Genomic DNA, 20,014 nt, shown 5'->3' on the forward strand with positions numbered 1-20,014 from the left:
GGCACCGACACCGCGTCCATCATCGGCGCTGGCTGCTACATCACCTACAGGAACCCCGGTGCACATGCTGCACCAGGCGCCGGCACCAGTGTGGGGACCAACGTTGGCACCGACACCCGTGCCTTTCACAGCACCGGGACCAGGCCAACCTACCGTAGTTCCCACAGGGTCAAGAGATCCCTTGGATGGGGACGGTAGGTAGCAACCACCTCCCCAAAGGTCATCTCCTCCTCACCAGATGAGGCCCTAGCAGGCACGTCAGTAGCCCCAGCTCTGGAAGACTCCAGGGTGTTGCAGCAGCTGTTGCACCAGGTCACCCACGGTCTGGTCATTAAGGTTGAGGAAGTTGTGGATGATGCGGACCCTATGGTGGACATTCTGGCTCCCTCCGGCCCTGACCTTATCGCTTTACCACTGATAAAGACAATCACGGACATGACCAAGACCCTTTGGCAGACCCCAGCTTCACTGCCACCTACAGCTAAGCACAATGAGCTCCAGTAATTTGTGCCCTCTATTCCCACTCTTAGCCTGATTCCCTGGTGGTGGACGCCGCTAATCAGCAGGAGAGGCAAGGATTTCAAGGCCCTTCGCCGAAGAATAGGAACACCAAAAAATTAGACCTTTTTGGGTTAAAAGTCTGCTCCATGGGGGGACTGCAACTCCGAATATCCAACCAGCAGGCCATCATCAGCAGATACTCCTACAATGCCTGCTCGGCGGTGGCTAAATTTACGGAGTTGCTCCCCTCAGATTCCCGTGCTGAATTTTCGGCTTTGGTTGAGGAAGGGAGACTGATCTCCAGAGCGTCCCTTCAGGCGGCACTTGATGGGGCAGATGCGGCAACCAGAGTTATGGCTACTGGAGTGGCCATGAGAAGGGGCTCATGGCTCCAGGTTTCCGGCCTCCCCTATGAGGTACAGCAGTCCATCCAAGACCTGCCCTTTGAGGGTGAGAGTCTCTTCTCAGAGAAGACGGACAAAAGGCTAAACAGCCTTAAAGATTCCAGAGCCACCATCAAGTCCCTGGGCCTCTATGCTCCTTCAACGCAGCAGAGACACGTCTATCTGCAGTCTCAGCAGCGGTTTGGTCAGCAGAACTACCAAGACGGATCCAGAAGGAGGAATCGGAACGGCAGGAGAAGGCCGCGCCAACCCTCTGGCCGGGGCTCGGGACAACCCAAGCTATCTTCAGGGCCCAAACTGGCCTTTTGAAGGCATGGTCGAGGATGGTATACCACACCAAAGACTGGATCCACCCCGCCTTACCTTCTCGTCCCGACTATCCCCTTTCTACCATGCGTGGTCCAGTATCACCTCGGACTGATGGGTCCTCCGCATGGTAGAGAGGCGATACTCCATCCAATTCTGTGCCCTCCTGCCCTTCCACTCCCCCTTCCCTATCCCTCTTCAGGGACCCTTCTCACAAGCAGCTCCTTATCCAGGAGGTGTAGTCGCTCCTATCTTTAGGGGCAGTGAAGAAGGTTCCTCAGGAGCACAGGGGCGAGGGCTTTTATTCCCGGTATTTCCTAATACCGAAAGACAAAGGCGGCCTCAGGCCCATCCTGGACCTGTGAGAACTCAGCAAGTTCTTGAAGAAACTCAAGTTCCGCCTGGTCTCTCTGGCCTCCGTCATTCCCTCATTGGATCCAGCAGACTGGTATGGCTCCCTCGACGTGAAGGATGCGTACTTTCATATCACGATCACCCAGACCCACAGGAAGTACCTCAGGTTCGTGGTGAACAAAACCTGCTACCAATTTACAGTCCTCCTGTTCAGCCTGTCAGCAGCACCTCGTGTTTTCACCAAGTGCACGGCAGTCGTCGCTACGTTTCGCTGTGTTTCCTTCCCTTGACGACTGGCTGATCAAGGGCCGCTCCAAGCCCCAGGTGGAAGCTCAGGTCAGATTCATCAGAGCCAACCTGGGTCTCCTTCTAAATGAAGCAAAATCGACTCTGTCCCTGTAACAGGGTGCTGGCTAGGAGAAACAAGCGAGGCCCCTGTTAGCCCCGTTCCAGAGGAAGAAGGGTATTAGTTGGGCTGGCTGGGGGAGCCACGCCCTAATTACCAGAGTGGATCCACCTGCAGGCCTGGGTAGCCAGCCAGCCCTATAAACTGGCTAAGAGACAGGAAGCAGAGGGAGACAGGAAAGGGAGGAGTGTGGGCTATAGATCCCTGCTGGCTGGGAAGTTAGTGTCCCAGAGTGTTGGTCTCTGTAAATACCTGTAAATAGTAGGTGGTGGGAACGGACACAAACAATAAAAGGACACGGGTGCTGCACTTCAGTTGGTCTCTGACTGCTACAGTCCCCCATCCAGAGGATAGAATTTATAGGGGCAATATTGGACTCGACCCAGGGCATACCTGCCACAAGCCAGGTTTCAGACCCTGACCGATATTATTCGAGGCCTCAGACAGTTTCCACCACCACAGCAAGAAACTGCCTGAAGCTTCTCAGAGACATGGCTGCCTGTACCTACGTGGTGTAGCAAGCCAGACTCAGGCTTCGACCTCTTCAGTCTCAAAGAGCTGAGAGCGGTGCGCCTGGCGTGCCAGACCTTCCAGGCATACTTAATGGGACAATGTGTATCGGTCATGACGGACAATACCATGGCAATGTTCTATATCAACAAACAGTAGGGTGCACTGTACGGGGAGATGTCAGCAACCAGTAAAGTGCCTGAACCCACTATTGCTTATTGCTAAAAGCGGCCAAGTCAGCAGGCTTAGCTTATCCAAGGAAGGAGGGGAGGGGGTTTTGGGTGCCACAGAGAGGGCAGCTTGACCCCGTGTCCTTCCTGATAAGAATTGTGTTGAAGCTGCTGATGCATGCATTTTAGAAGAGCAGGATGTGCCCTCAGGAATGCGTCTAACAGGGTCTCAAGGCTGCAAACTCTGGAAAAACCCACACCTGGTTAATCAATAATCAGAAGAAACCTCTTGCTTGACCATTGAAACTGCTTGCTTAACAAGTTTTCTTTAAGGGACATGTCATTATGTGTTACTCATGTATAAAATAAGGGGGGAAAGTTTGAGGTAGTGGGACTCTTCGGGACTGGACTCTCCCTCTGGATGCATCTTGTGTTCTCCCCTGGATGCCGCTGTGCCACTCGAGAGCCACACTCAGCTTCGGTAATTATCGAGGGTTGGGCGTGTTTTACTAACCTGTTGCGGATGTGTATAAATGCTTGAGACTAAGTGAAATTTAGCTTTAAGTGAAAGCACTCTTGTGTTGTCCTGTTTGTGCCAGCCATCTATTGGTCAGATGGCTGTGTCTCCCCTGATTTATTTCCTGACACCACCTCGCACAGAGTAAAAGTTACCAAGAGCTTTGGGTTGAAAGAACCCCAGGTAACAGCATGCTCCTCTCCCCTGTGCCAGGAAGCCCTCATGCTGTGGGACATCTGTGTAGAACATTCAATACACCTGCAAGCGTCGTACCTCCCCGGGGTACAGAACGAGCTGGCGGACCACCTCAGCAGGTCGTTTCACGGCCACTAGTGGTCCCTTCACCCGGACATCACGATTTCAGTCTTCCAGAGGGTGGGGCTTTCTCCAGATAGACCTATTCACCACACGATACAACAGGAAGTGCCAGCAGTTCTGCTCCTTCCAAAATCATAGCCCAGGCTCTAGCGTGGACGCGTTCCTCCTCCATTGGGGAGGTGGTCTCCTAAATGCTTTTCCGCCCATACCGCTCATTCACAAGGTACTCCTCAAGATCCGGTGGGAACAAGCTCAGGTCATATTGATAGCACCAGCCTGGCCCCGTCAGCACTGGTACACATCTCTCCTAGACATGTCCGTGGAAGCCCCAATCACCCTGCCGCTCTTCCCGGACCTTCTGACACAAGATCATGGTCGTCTTCAACATCCAAACCTTGAGTTGCTTCACCTCATAGCATGGAAGCTCCATGGTTGAACCCGATGGAGCTTTTCTGTTCAGACCAGGTTAGACAGGTCCTCCTTGGCAGCAGAAAACCCTCTATGAGAGCCGCATACCTTGCTAAGTGGAAAAGATTTTCAATCCGGTCAGCGCAGCGACATTCGTCCCCAACACTAGTATCAGTGCCGCTTATTCTGGACTACCTCCTTCATCTGAAGCAGCAGGGGCTTTCGTTATCGTCAATAAAGGTGCACTTAGCCGCCATCTCGGCCTTTCACCCGGGTGAGGAGGGCTGCTCTCTGTTTACTAACCCGATGGTCAGCCAGTTCTTAAAAGGGCTCCACAGGCTATACCCTAACATCCATCAGCCTGTCCTGGTCTGGAACCTCAACTTGGTCCTTATTAGACTCATGGGACCACCTTTTGAGCCCTTGATGTCATGCTCCCTGCTCTACCTCTCTTACAAGGTGGCATTCCTGGTGGCGATAACCTCGGCCAGGAGGGTGTCTGAACTCAGGGCCCTAACCTTAGAGCCCCCTTACACCGTGTTCTGTAAGCACAAGGTGCAGCTCAGACCTTATCTTGCTTTCCTCCCAAAGGTTGTGTCACAGTTTCACATCAACCAGGACATCTTTCTCCCGGTGTCCTACCCTAAGTCACATTCTAGCGGCAGGGAGCAGAGACTCCACTCGCTAGATGTCCGCAGGGCGCTAGCCTTTTACTTCGAGAGAATGAAGCCGTTCAGAAAATCAATCCAGCTATTCGTGGCAGTGGCGGACAGAATGAAAGGCCTACCCATGTTGTCACAACGCATTTCGTCATGGATCACATCCTGCATCCGGGAATGCTACAACCTGGTGGGGGTTCCCGCACCCCCGTTCACTGCGCACCCCATCAGGGTGCAGACTTTGTCAACCGCGTTCCTGGCGCAGATCCCTACTGAGGAAATCTTCAGAGCAGCGACGTGGTTTTCCATCCTTACCTTTACCACACACTATGCGATTACTCAGCAGGACAGAGATGACGCAGCCTTCGGACGAGCAGTGCTCCAATCAGTGGATGACTCCGACCCCGCCTCCTGAATTTGGGCTTGTGAATCACCAGATTGGAATTGATGTGAACAAGCTCTCGAAGAAGAAAAGTTACCTTCTCATAACTGTTGTTCTTCGAGATGTGTTGTTCATGTCCATTCCAAAACCCACCCTCCTACCCATCTGTCGGGGTAGCTGGCAAGAAGGAACTGAGGGGATGTAGGGCCGGCAGGGCTCTATATTGGGCGCCATGAAGGTGCAACTCCAGGAGGTGCCTAGGTCAACTGTACGGTTGCTGTTAAGGGAAAAATCTTCTGGTTACTGTGCACGTGTGCGCGCGCACACCTGATTGGAATGGACATGAACAACACATCTCAAAGAACAACAGGTGCGAGAAGGTTAGTAACCATTTTTTCTATGCTTGAACCCAGACTCAGCACCAGAAAGATAAAACTGGGAGTTCATCATAATTTTGCAATGCTCTGTGTTTCTATACTGTTCATAGCAATACCCTGTTTAGTATTGGCCAGAATGCAATGTTGTTGCCAGTTTCACATAATAAAGCTGTTAACTCAACTTGAGATCTAGCATCATGTTGCAAATGCCGGAAAATTCTTCTCTTTAGATTACTTTATATTTTTGGGATTACCATGTTGTTGAGAGAGCTCTTTGCCTGGCATATTGAGATCAGGAATCTTGCTACCAGTTAAAATATCTCTAACCTCAACCTGATTGACAAAAGGCAGAGACTGAACTGTAGCCTTTTGACTACAGCATTGCTTTAGTGCACTAGCTCCATATCTGGCTGAGCCTCATTATAGTTCTAAATAATTGTTTTTTAAACTGTTTTTTTTTCACTCATTTTCTATTACGGCCTTCCACTAAATTAACTTTAAAAAAAAAATTGTGTATTTTTCAACAACCATCACAAGTCAGCCTTGCCTTTATATTCCATGACATTTTTCTTGTTTAAAAAAATACTTTTCGTTCCCATCTTTCATTTTCTTGCATCAAATCAATAGCAGTCCTGAATTGTCACTTAATAACAAAAAAAATAAGCAGATGCACTACACTGAATAATAGGCATTAGTGTTTAGAGAAACACTTCTTTCAATAGAGAATTTTTTCTTTTCTACATATAAACTACGTGAGACAAAAATACAATAATATTTCAGGTTATTTTTCTTTATCACAAACTGTGTTTCGATGAAAAGAGATAGTAGCACCAGGAATGCCCACATTTTATAGAGGCTGTTTGTAAGATCCATTTTTCCAGATTCCCAAGACATGCAAAAGAAATTGATTTTTTTTTTTTTGGGCTGTGAAAATTATTATATCTACACTTCAAATGCAAAGCAAAATATGGGACTATCCATCTTGTGTTTTATATTTTCTTTAATTTGTATAAAAATCAATAATAACAGAATACTGTGTGTTAAGTAGCAATAACTTATACCACATTTCAGTGCTTCATTTGTCTTAAATATACGAATACCTGATGTTTGGATACTGTGTAAACCATCTGGAAATATATAAGGAAAAGTATTGGGTGTTCTTAGAGGTTGTTCTTTTAATCTTCCTCCATTAATCTATTCCTCTACTCCTTTTATCTTTTTTACAGAATTTTTCTTAGTCCCTCTTGCTTTATATCTTTGTCTTGTATTGGTGTCCTGAACTAAATGCATCCAATTTCCTCATGCTGTATAGATGATTACCACCTCCCTATATTGTGATGTGATTCCTCTTCAAGTGCAACCCAAAGCTTTCACTCTTTTTTTGCCATAATATATTGCAAGTTCATACCTAACTTGCTGTCTGGAATTCATCCTTTAGTCTCCTTCCAAATCTTTAAACACCCACTTGTTCTTTCAAAGTGCCTTCTTCCAGTTAAACTTTTGTGTGTTGGATTATTTTCATCCAGACATCTTGGCTTGCCTTTTTCCAGGTAGAATGTCATTTTATTTCTTGTTCTAGTTCTAATCTCACTTGGTGAATTTGTATTGTTTCTGAGCCCTCACTGATGTTCAACATCTCCTACTTGAGTGTAGTGTGAGTTTACATTTCCCTTTATCGTTACATTTTCTTTATAGTCTTGCAGCCAGTGTTCAGTGGATGTTTCATGGTTTCTATCCAAGCCAATTTGAATGAACTTTTAAAAGTAAGTTTTTAGAGGGATTATTTCAAAGGTAGCGATTTTTGTCAGATTACAGCGAATGTAGTAAATAAGACATCTAGAAGAGAGAGGACTGAAAAATTATCATCACAATCATGAAGGAATTTATTTTATCTGATTAGATCAAGGACTGGGAGTCAGGACTAACAGGTTTGGCTCTGCTACTGAATTGCAGTATGATTTTGGACAAGTAACTGTAGTTTACTCATTTGTAACTACCAACTTCCGATAAGGAGACTGAGTGTAGATTTCAGAGGTGCTAAGCATTGACTTCTGTTGGAGTCCTGGGTGCTTAGAACCTCTGAAAATCAGGCCCTTGTTGACTTTGTAAGTGAATGCAAGATTTACTGTCCCAAGAAGGAGGGGGAATATTAACTTTTATTGGGCTCATTGCAGCCAATCAGAAAGCATCTATTTATATATTGCCCTGAGGTTCTATAACTGCTTCACTCTACAGACAACTTTGTAAAAGAAAGATCCCTCATGAATCCGTCTGCACTCCCAGCGCTCCAATCCCTCCCTGCTTGATTTTTAATGTTTCCTTCTGCAGACCTCCAGGGAGGGCTCCACAGATCGTGGTTTGAGAAGCATGGATATTTGCAGTGTGCTTCATGTTGTCTTGGAGCTCAGTGTTATTAACCTCTTAGGAGGTTTAATGATAGAAACGTATTGGTTGTCCAATAATATTCAGTCGTCATGAGTCAGGATTTTTCTCATGTAAACAATCTACCTCATAAGAATAACTTGACTCTTGATACTTGTAAAGCACTTTGCAATCCTCTGATGTACATCAGTGCAAATTATTACTAGGAATGAATATGTAGATTAAATGAAACTACTGGGAAAACTGGGGTTGGACTGAGGGTATGGGAACAATACTTGCTGTAAAGAAGCTTATAGTGGACAGTTCCTCTGAATTCCACCCATTTTTCTTCTGATTCCCACCTGCAAAGTCCTTAAGTCAGGAAGAATAGGAACTATTCCTGCCAGCTTTGCCCCCTGCTTGCTTTAAGACTGGAGTTTACTGGCAAGTAGCATCTGATTCTGAAAGGTGTGAGAGAGTAAGTAATTCCATCCTGTAGGATTGATGTCCCCTCTAGGGTGACTAGATAGCAAGTGTGAAAAATCGGGACAGAGGGTGTGAGATAATTGGAGTCTATATAAGAAAAAGGCCCAAATATCGGGACATCTGGTCACCCTAGTCCCCTCCTTTTTCTAGAGCTAAACTAAAATATGTAATTAGGTAATTTTTAAAATAGGTTGTACTGACCAAAACAAGTAAACATGCTATTAATGTTAACAAACAGATTCCTGTATTATATGGGACATGAGAAGTTTTTTATATACACCTCTACCCCGATATAACGCTGTCCTCGGGAGCCAAAAAATCTTACCGCTTTATAGGTGAAACCGCGTTATATTAAACTTGCTTTGATCCGCTGGAGTGTGCAGCCCCGTCCCCCCGGAGCACTGCTTTACCGCGTTATATCCAAATTCATGTTCTATCAGGTTGCGTTATATCGGGGTAGAGGTGTATGTATGTAGCTAATCTGTAACTACACCCTCCTTTCTCTGTTACCTTTGTCTGTCTCTCTCCCAATCTCTTTGTTTGCTTGTTATTCCCAAGTGTTTAATCCGGTTTTAAATTAGATTGTAAAATCTTTAGGATAGGAATTGTGTCCTCCTTGTGTGTTTGTACAGTGCCTAGCTCAACTGGGTGCTGATCCTCTGGGCACAAACAGTAATATAAATAATAAAAATTATTACACCTCTACCTCAATATAAAGCAACCCGATATAACATGAATTCAGATATAACACGGTAAAGCAGCGCTCCAGGGGGGCGGGGCTGCGCACTCTGGCGGATCAAAGCAAGTTCAATATAACGCGGTTTCACCTATAATGCGGTAAGATTTTTTGACTCCCAAGGACAGCGTTATATCGCGGTAGCGGTGTATATAAAATCTGTGCCATTACATATTTTACTTTAAAATATGTGAGATGGGTAACGTGCCCGAATTTACCTTTGGAAAGTAACAACTGAGAAAAATCCTACCTTACTCTTTCAATTGCATCACATTACAGGCAACATACTGAATTTTTAGGAGACTTTTTAAAATGCTTACTGACGGTATAAAGGTATAGTTCAATAACTCCTTTCATCAGAAAGTCTCCAAGTGATTTACATACAGCCCATCTGACTCCTGAGAGGCTGGCAAATAAAAACTTTATCTGAGCCACTAAAATAATTTAAATGACTTGACTGAGGTCACAGAGTCAGTGACATGATGAAACACAGCCCAGAACTCCTGACACCCAGTTCCTGTTCCTAATCACGTGAACACACTGTTCCATAGTGCAATGTATGGTAGGCATGTACCTTAAAACAGAATTACATAATTTTAAGTGTGACTTCCATTTTAAACAGGTAGCAATAACATCTTATGTGTATTAGAACATGGCATATTTCAGCACTTCTGTTCAGAGTATTAGCTTATCCAGCTAGGAAACAGCCAGGAATTTTTTTTATTATACAAGAAGTGGTAGCTATATGAAATGTTGTAACCCTCTTTAGTAAGTAGCTTTGTAAACTTAAAGCTCAGAAACAGCCTTCCCATACACACACACACCCTCGTTTTCATTGCTGTCAGCCTGAGTGATATTTTAATTTTTCTGCCCTTAGAAAACTTCAGTCTCTTATCCAATAGATAAATGAGAGAACCCCCAGGAAATGCTGCAGAATGTGTCTGTTTGCCAGCGCAATAAATGCAGAAGCAAATAAATGTCCTCTCCCATCAGGAGGAGGCGTATAATGAGTAAATGATAGGAAAAGGAATTCAGGAAACAAATGATCAATCCAATCTACGACGACAAACAATTTCTTAATAACTTGGCCTTCAATTGAATAGAGGGCTCTCTCCAGCAAAGGAGAACCGCTGAAGCTGAGCCCTGGAAAAGGGTCATTTACATCTGGCAGCTGATAGATTTTGTACTGCTGTTTGAGGTTCACTGAGCAATAAGCTGTGATTCAGACACACACACAGTTTTGGTGGATCACCATTTGTGTGAATGTGTGTACGGGGAAAAGCATAGCTCAGGAATTTAATTCACATTATTAGTTCCAGATTATAAGTACTGCACTTACATTTCTTTTGTGCTGTTCATTAAAGCAATTTTTCATATAAAGGTTGCAGTTCACTCCCTGGATGATTACACAGTATGGAGCATCCATTTTTATTCTTGTTTTAGGCATACCGATCTTCCCCATATTTTTAGGTGTATTTTTTACAGTGTATAAGGGGCCCCTGCCCCGAAGAGTTAACAATCTAATGACTGCATCATTTCTTCAGTGAACGTTTTGCCAGAGTAAAGAATGAATCAAGACCAAGCCCTCAGGGTTTGGTCCTACATCAGACATAATACAGCGGACAAAGGAGTCAGTGGGAAAAGAGGGTACCACATGTCATATGATGTTCATTGTGGAGTGCATGTTTAGATTCTGCACTGAGGCTAACTGCTGGCTTCAGTAGGGTTGCCTCTAAGGAGGGTTCAAATAGGACTGCTGCATTACTTATGAGCAATCCCTGAGCTGCTAATTGGTTTTAACAGCAAGAGAGGGATGTTATAGAGGTGCAGGAGGTAACAGGAAATAAAGGGCTAGGTGGAAAAGCCCCATAGTTGCTGTTCAGATGCTGCCTTAACAAGATCAGAGCCCCTTTGATACACATCAGCCCTGTATTCGGTTAAATTCCTGGATCCCCCACACCTACAGAAAAGAAGAGATTGACAACTGGCTTTACTTTTTATATTGGACCTAACGATTTCAGAGTTTTTTGGCTTCTAAATCCATTTATCTGTGCAGTATGAATAAGGTCCAACCCACAAGTTGAGGGGAGCTTGGTACAGTTATAGAAGGGCTATACACCACAATCAAACAAAAATTTTCATTAACCATCAGATTGGAGGCTGGACAGAGGTGATAATGCCAAGCTGGTGGTGTACTCTGCTTTGTTGAGAATCAAGTATTCTAGCATCTCATGCCTTATAACTGAGAACTATTATACCTGAAAGCTTAGACTTTACAATATGCTTCTATTCACATGCATATTTCGGTGCCAGATCTTTCAAAAGGCCTTTCCTTTGAAAAATGGGAAGATAATCATGCCTTTGAAATGAGTAGATACTCTGCTGACATGTTTGAAATCTTTATTTCCCCCCCCATATCTGAGAGTTTAACCCCATACAGTACTGTAGATCTTATATACACAAGGGCTTATTTATTTATATGCACTATTACACACTATGTTGAAGAAATTAAGGAATAGACGCAAACAAGAGAATCAGACATAAGGCAGATACTCTGCCCATTACACACACTCTCTTTCCTGGGTGTTGCAGCATTTTTGGTACCTAACATCACCTACTAAACCAGAGATTCTACTCACATCCAAGTTTTTGTTGCTTGTTGTTGACTTGTTTAGTACTAACTGTACACAACACTGCTCAAAACATAAAACAGACATTCATTGCCCCCAATAGCTCACAATCTAAAAAGTCTGACGTGGTGGCATTTGACAATAACTAACATAAAACTGTAAATGAGTCATTTAGATCAGAGGTTCTCAAACTGGTGGTCCGCGAGCTGCATTCAGGGCAGCCGCTCATGAGAGATGAAGGGCCATCCACCTAATTAGTGGAGCCTTTGTTTGGAAAGAGAAAAGAAACTAGGAATACCTTTCTGGAAAAAATGGAAGTTGAGAAATTTCTCTTCTTTCCTTCCTTTATTGGGAAGTTGCATTAGGTTTATGTATTTTTTTTCACTGAGCTGTTACCATGAATCGAAAGGAAATTGTAGGTGTTGATATATAAAATTGAAGGACTCCTTAATGGACTCTTACAAGAAGTGTACTTTTATGTTAAAGATGTCAGTCTTAAACAATATATGTGTGTTTGCCGCAACCTTTGTAAAATTTTAAACTGCCATTTTGCCAATGTTAAATAGAATAAAAGTGTGACTGATATTATTTTGCTTCTCTTTTGGTGCAGGCTTTAGGGATAGTATGAGGTGGGTGGTAGAATAAAGTGGAAAGCTGCAATTTGCAGGTATCACAAAGGTGATGCTTTCTTAGTGAATTCATCCACAGGACAGAGCATGGAGTCAGTTCATTGAGCACTATAAGATCAAGAGTGCTGATTCTGAGAACTAGACTTGTCACTTCACACAGCACCCAGGAGAATGTAAAAATAAGTATGGCAGTAGGCAGTGTTGCAAATAATTATTGTAACTTGAAGTAATTTTACAGTGAATTACATCTTGAAAGACATTTGCTAAATCTCATAACTGTGAAATTAGTGTTTTACCACTGTAGATTTGAAAGACAAGTGACCATGTCTAGGGCATGAGAATTTCAGGTGTTTAATATAGATGAGGCCAGTGTTACCATGCAGTAAAACGGGGGAGGGGCACTGAAAATGTGAAGCACGTTCTAAATACTCACGAGTATAGGGTAAAGACAACTGGGTACATGCAGTGACGTGCAAGAATCAAAGTTTAAAAGTCCATGTATAGATCCATCCATATACTATGGTAATGAGCATGGTATAGTAATATGGATGGACAGATCCATTACTCATAATGAGGGAAGGAGAATTAAGCAGGGTTGTTGTGGCAGGAAACTTGACACTTAGGAAAAGTGTATTCTACTGTGTATAGTTCTCCCCAGAATTACTGTTCAAAGGCCATAACTAGATAGGCCCCATTGTTGTAGGTTCTTACATTACGGTATGGTATAAACATATAATGATGACAGTCCCTGTCCCAAATAGATTACAATCTAAAATGTGGTTAGTTCATATCTCCTCCTTGGTGCCACAGTAGGAGACCAATCCTGGTGGACAACTCCCAAGCAAGAACTGAGGGATCAGTAGACCTGGTTCATGCTGGAATGAGCAGCATAGAAGCAGATTCTTGGGTCCTGTGAACCAGGCCTGAAAAACTATGAAGCAACCTTAAGAAAAGGATGTTTTAAGGTGTTTTAGTTTTCACAGAAATGTACTGGTATTGTGCTTGGGACTCTGTAAATAGTAGCAGATTGCAAACTAAAGAAGTGGCTAAAAATTGGTGCAGACTAGTAGGTAGTATATTGTGGATCTCTGGAGAATATAGGTTCTGCACAGATAGAATGCTCTCTCTGATCTGCATGGGTAACAGTGATTAGTTTGACTGGGAAAAAATAACTTAGAGTGGTAAGGCTAAAACAGTGGTTGGGAGAAGTGTATACAGAAGACAGCAGAATATTATTAGGAAACACCTACAATCAACAGTTGAATAAACAGGAAGGCTGTTTGGCAAGATATTTTAACAGTAAAGGCTTGAAGGAGAAAACAATGTTGGAAGAAGAATAATCAGGAAATACAGTGAAAACCAAAAAAAGAACAGGAGTACTTGTGGCACCTTAGAGACTAACAAATTTATTAGAGCATAAGCTTTCGTGGGCTACAACCCACTTCTTCGGATGCATATACATGTGATACATGTATAATACAGTGAAAACCAAAGTATTGTGAGTTGACATAAATATGACCAAGGAATCTTTTTGTAAAAGGAAAAGAGGAGAGAAGTAAGATGGAGAATGAAAGGAAGAACTTTAAGTGGTTAATTGTTTTCAATATCACAAGAAGTCTTCAAAAAAGGAAGTATGGACTCTTTGAGGTGATGAGCATTAACAGCAAGGCGTAGACACTGACAAAAAGAAATGTTGAGTTCTTCTTGCTGTTGGTACTCCCAAAGGAAACTGGTTGGGGGGCAGATGCCAAAAACTGCCACAAATGTATAGAAAACATGGTTGCAAAGAATACTGCATTTAATTAGAGCTGAGCAAGAAATATTTTCAGTTTGAGGGCTGAATTGAAAAATCAGGGGAGAAAAAAATTCAGTAAGTTTTGTACCAAAACTGATTTTTTTCATTTATTTTCTCACTAAGATGTGACTGAAAAATGTTTTTTTCGGCTGAACAAAACATTTTGAATATCATTTCTAAATGACATTTTGAAACAAAACAGTTTTGAAATATTTTGAAATGACGCTTCAATTTGAAATGAAGTTTCGATGCAAAACTGGTAGACATTTTAAAAAAAAAATCCTGTATTTTTTTTTATTCAGCTGAATCTCCTTGCCAGATTTGACCTAATTTGTCAATAATTCTCAGTTGCCCCAGAACTGCATTTTTTTTTTTTTTTAGCAAATTCAGGTGAAAAAAATTGCCCTGCTGTACAGTTAATGACATTTAGCAGATGTTTGCACAGCTGCTCAAGATGTATTAAAATTAATGAATGTCTTATGGTTTTAATTAGAGGGTCCTCTTCCTAGTGTGTGTGCATGGGGTCTAAACTTAAATACCAGGAATAGTGTATTTCTCTGTACATAGGACTCCTGTCCCATCTTGTCAATATTTCTTTACTCTTAACAGCTCAGGAAATTATTCCATCCTAAGTGATGTAATTTCATTGCCCTTAAATACCATGAGGCGATAAGTGCTTTTAGAAATAGCTATAGTAAGACTGTTCTGTGATCCTGTCAGGTATCATAAGCTGAGAGAAGCCAGTGCAGGTGAGTATCTTGAGATCTTCAAGGAGCATCTAAGTATTGCAGAAGTACAGCATTGGTGATTCAGGAGGAAGCACTCTTCTGCTGAATAAATATTGAATCACTACCTCAGCATTGTCCTCGGGAGCTCTGGACTGCTCTTTTGTAGACAGGATATGAAACAGAAGTTCTGACCAATGATGGTCATTAAAAATCACAGGGTGCTGTAAGCAAGATTTGGTGTGTGAACCTAAGAGTCCTGGCCAAATTCTTAATTTGATAATGATATTCTGCCTCACTGAATTATGGCTACTTCCACCTTTTCATGTTCTCTGTATGCAGGGCCGGTGCAAGAAAGTTTCGCGCCCTAGGTGAAACTTCCACCTTGCCCCCCCCCCCCCCCCAGCCGTGCAGCAGCTCCCCACCCCAGCTCAACTCTGCTCTGCCTCCTCCCCACGCACACCGCCCCCGCTCTAATTCTCCTCCCCTCCCAGGCTTGCGGCGCCAATCAGCTGTTTGGCGCCGGAAGTCTGGGAGGCGGGAGAAGTGGAGCAGCGATGGCGCACTCGGGGAGGGGGCGTAGCAGAGGTGAGCTGGGGTGGGGAGCCCTGCAGCAGCTCCCCCCCCACCCTGAGGCACCCCCCCCGGCAGCTCCCCACTCCCCCGGCCCGGGGAGCCGTGCGGCAGCTCCCCACCCCAGCTCTCCTCTGCTCCGCCTCCTCACCGAGCATGCCGCCCCGGCTCTAATTCTCCTCCCCTCCCAGGTTTGCGGCGCCAAACAGCTGATTGGCGCTGCAAGCCTGGGAGATGGGAGAAGTGGAGCGGCGACCGCGCGCTTGGGGAGGGGGTGTAGGAACGATGTAAAAAAAAATTGGGGGCACCGCTTTTTGGCACCCCCAAATCTTGGCGCCCTAGGCAACCACCTAGTTTGCCTAAATGGTAGCACCGACCCTGTCTGTATGTATAAATATCTTCTTTCTGTGTGTTCCATTGTATGCATCCGATGAAGTGGGCTGTAGCTCACGAAAGCTTATGCTCAAATAAATTTGTTAGTCTCTAAGGTGCCACAAGTACTCCTGTTCTTTTTGCGGATACAGACTAACACGGCTGCTACTCTGAAACCTGAATTTTCACTGTAGTGAGTTATTTACTATTTGACCTAAACCATTTGGAATTGTTGCTGAATATTAATCAGCTGACACATTTTACTCCAGAGGTGGTGTTCTTTCAGCGGTAAAAGAAATAATTCCTTTATATTCAGTTTGAATGTAAGTTTATAAAATGCACTGGGATCCTTTGGGATGAAAACTGGTACATAATTTAAATATCAGACATACGTTTGTAAATGCCATTATAGTTACTGCATACATACAGTCGGCAGTAGATTGTGAGCAGTATAGATGTGAGAATGGTGCCGACTTCTCACTTGCCAGTTAAGGTTCCTCAGTGTTCTGAAGTAGTGTGCGATGACAGAGCCCTTTAGAGTACCGAGAAATAACAATATAGTTCCTTAGTGAGAATGTAATTTGTAACATGTAATATTGAAAATATGGTGAGACTTGGAAGAAAAGTTGTAAACAGGACTGGTTTTGATTAGGCATCCTGTCATCAATAGGATGTTTAAATATAGTTGTGCATCTGAGCGTATGTCTGTAAGATTGAGAACATTTGTATTAGAGAATATGCTACAATTACATGCAGATTAGATGGTAGGGTGAATTAGCAGTAAGAATGTTGAATAGTTTTGTCCTTTTAGTAAAGGTTTTCATTTTCTTTGGCAGCTCTGAATGTTAACCAATTAGAGATCAGTGTTCTAGTAAGATAGAAAAGTGAAGCAAAGCGTATCTTGGGAGAGGCTTTAGAGATAATGTTTTCACCCCTCAGCTCATATAGAGCCGAGAATAGTCATGTTAGCCAAGTGTGCCTAAAAGTTGAGCTTGGAAGCTCAGATGAAAAGGTCATAGCTGAATTCTCTGCTTTGCTCCACTTGTTGATCTGATACGCTCTCTTTCACAAACTTAGGAGATGTATCACAATACTGAACATTTGGTGTTGGAAATCATATCTGCTCTTTGGCAACCTTCATCTATAGGATGGAAAAAATATATGCAATCAGACCCAATGAAGGAGATCATAAATGACTGGAATCTAGTATAAAGAACTTTAACAAGGGCACTGATCTTATGGACTTGCAAACTGATAACTTCCTTTATGCAACACTTCAATAGTATTCAAGGCAGAATAAATATAATATATTAAACAACATACAAATTCACTTATAATATACTTTGTACATCTGGTTTTCCAATGACACAGTTAAAATCAATTACCGTAAATACTCGTTCATAAGCCGAATATTTTTGGTAAAAAAGTGACGCATCAAAGAGCGGGGGTCAGCTTATAAACGGGTCTACACCAAAATTTGATGATTTTAAACTCTATGGAATCATTGAATTGAATATCTAATACATTGTCGTTTTGTTTACCTGGAGTGTCCAAGTAAACAAAACATCCCGACCCACCAGCGGCTTACCCTGACGGGCCAGGAGCCAAAGTTTTTCCAACCCCTGAAATATAGGTTCGGCTTATGAAAGGGTCATACAGTTTTTGCTATTTTTACCTATCCATTTTGGGGGGGTTGGCTTATAAACGAACGGGCTAATGAACGAGTATATATGGTAAGAGATAGGCATAGATTAAAAAAGTAACAAATATTTTAACATGATTTGGAACATGAAGTTGTGCTCATCGTTAGGCTTTATAATAGGTAATGTTATCTATTTAGGCTCGTATTCTTTCCCCCATCCCTTCGTTTTGTTTGTTACGCTTACTTGTTGCATCTTCAGAAGCTTCAAAGCTCAATCCCTTTGAGATAAATGGAGACAATTAAGAACTCTCTTACAGATGAATCCTAGCCTCTTCCCAGGGCCCTCAAGGACCCTCTTGCAGCAGAACCAGTTTGCCAGATTTTAGTCTTGTATAAAAGGATGATGTCCCTTTCTTTGTCAAATAAACTATTAACAACATAACTATTAAGTAAAAATCTTTAAATAGATTATGTGGAATATACCTTCCTACTGAATTTGTTCAGGTTTTAAAAGCTAAAGGCACATAAAGAAAAACTTCAACAGCAAAAAGGAGTTCTGGTATGAAATAGGATATGTTGGTACTGCTCCTTTAGTGAAATTTAGCAAGGGTTCTCACATTCTCTTGATTCTGTTGATAACCTTTTATCAGCTTGGATGACACAAGAACTTTTAGAGCTTCCAACTTGCTGAAAACCTTCTGAAGATTTTCAGTATAGGTAAAAAATACACTTGTGCTTTGCGGTTCCACCTACAGATGAAACAACTGAACTTGTAAGCTTCTGTAGGAACTTGTTTTCGAATACAAAACTTTAAAATCATTACTACCTAGCAAAGAGGATTCTTCCCCTATTCCTTCATATCATGTGACTTCCACTGCTTCTGTTGGAGGAAGATTATTCCAGAGTCTGACACAATTAAAATGTGTTTCCTAATATTCAGATTACATTTTCCTTTATTCAGTTTATCCCATTATTGTTAGTTATATTTGTCTCTGTTCCATCCTGAATATTTTAGTTTAAAATGTATCTAATTTTACATAGTAGATTAAGTCCCCATGTACCCAGGACCCCCTCCACAACCAAAATCAACATTCCCCATTGGTTTCCTCTTGAAGATGCACTTCTTCCACAAGACTCAATTAATTTTATTACACCTTTTCAAAGAAACGTAGAACAAAGGGTACAAAAAAGGGTACTAAATGAAATGCATGCCCAACACTACTACACAGGCATCTGGACTTGGTTACATCCTAACTTCTGTTGCTTCACTGCGTTTCATAGATTCCAATGCCAGAAGGTACCATTGTAATTGTTTTGTCTGACCTCCTGTATAACACAGGCCGAAAGAATGTCTTTGAAATAGAACATATCCTCTAAATAAAAATCATCCAAGTTTGATGGAGAATCCAACCCTTGGTAAATTGTTCCAGTGATTAATTAGCCTCACTGGAACCAGACCAAGGATAGACGCTTGCAGGACTCCACTAAATATGTCCTTCCAGTTTGATTGTTACCCACTGATGTCTACTCTTTGGAGGTAGTTTTTCAACTACTTGTGCATCTACTTTATAGTCATTTCATCTAGCCTACAGTTCCCTAGCTTGTGTACGAGAATATCCTCTGGGAGTGTGTCAAAAGCCTTTCTAAAATCAAGGTATATCCCCTCCATGGCCATGAAGTTCCACTGGATACTGCTCTGCTACTGCAACTGGAGCTCACAGTGTGGGCTATTACCTCTGCATACTTGTAAAGCAGGTATTTGGGTTAACGTATCTCTTTAAAAAATGTCTGCGCTAGCCCTTCCCCGGGGTCATACCCCTCTGAAGTGCTGTGGACAGAGCCACATCAAAGCACTACTGCAATACACAGGAAATTCCCCAGGTTGACTCACAGCGGCGAGCCTCAGTTGAATACAGTAATAAGTTTGTCAATTCCTCAGTTACCTGCATTCCTTTCATGCAGCATATTAGTTTTGCTAGCCATCCCCATTCCTCTCTCACAGCATCCTTGTTTCTGTAGCCACCCTTTTGTCTAACATTACACTATCTGCCACAATTCACCTCTCTGATTCAGGGAAACATTTTTAGGTGCCAAAATTAAACTCATTGTTTCATTTATTTACCACAGTAGTTGATCAAACAATTTACTACCTTTGCTCATTTGCTCTTCAAACTGCAATAGAAAAAGGTATTGTGAAATCCTTTAAATCATAGTTTCAGAAGGGCCCATTGTGGTCTGACTTCCTGTGTAACACAGACCTTCCCCCAAAATAATTCATAGAGAATATCTTTTAGAAAAACATCAATCTTGATTTAAAAATTGTCTGTTATGGAGAATCCACCATGACCTTTGGTAAATTGTTCCAATGGTTAGTTACCCTCACTGTTAAAAACGTAGCCTTTTTTCCAGTCTGAACTTGTCTAGCTTCAGCTTCCAGCCATTGGCTTGAATTATACCTTTCTCTGCTAAATTGAAGAGTCCATATACTAAGTATTTGTTTTCCATGTAGATACTTAAGACTGTAATCAAGTCACCTCTTAACCTTCTATTTATTAAGCTAAATAGAGTGAGCTCTTTGAATCAATCACTATAAGGCATGTTTTCTAATCCTTTAATCAGTCTCGTGGCTCTTCTCTGAACCCTTTCCAATTTATCAACATCCTTCTTTAATTATGGGCACCAGGACTGGTCACAGCATTTCAGTAGTGGTTGCACCATTTCACCATGTGTAAAATGGGTTGAATAATACCACC

At 42.6% G+C, this 20,014-nt stretch overlaps 1 protein-coding gene across 2 annotated transcripts in view; it reads left to right on the top strand.

The window, feature by feature from the left end:
* Positions 1 to 20,014, top strand: part of CHCHD3 (coiled-coil-helix-coiled-coil-helix domain containing 3) — a 253,008-nt gene that overhangs the window by 174,467 nt on the left and 58,527 nt on the right. The gene's annotated exons all lie outside the window — the stretch shown is intronic.

The sequence above is a fragment of the Terrapene carolina genome, unplaced genomic scaffold (assembly GCF_002925995.2).
Source record: "Terrapene carolina triunguis isolate 2854851 unplaced genomic scaffold, T_m_triunguis-2.0 Scaffold68, whole genome shotgun sequence".
Taxonomy (NCBI): domain Eukaryota; kingdom Metazoa; phylum Chordata; order Testudines; family Emydidae; genus Terrapene; species Terrapene triunguis.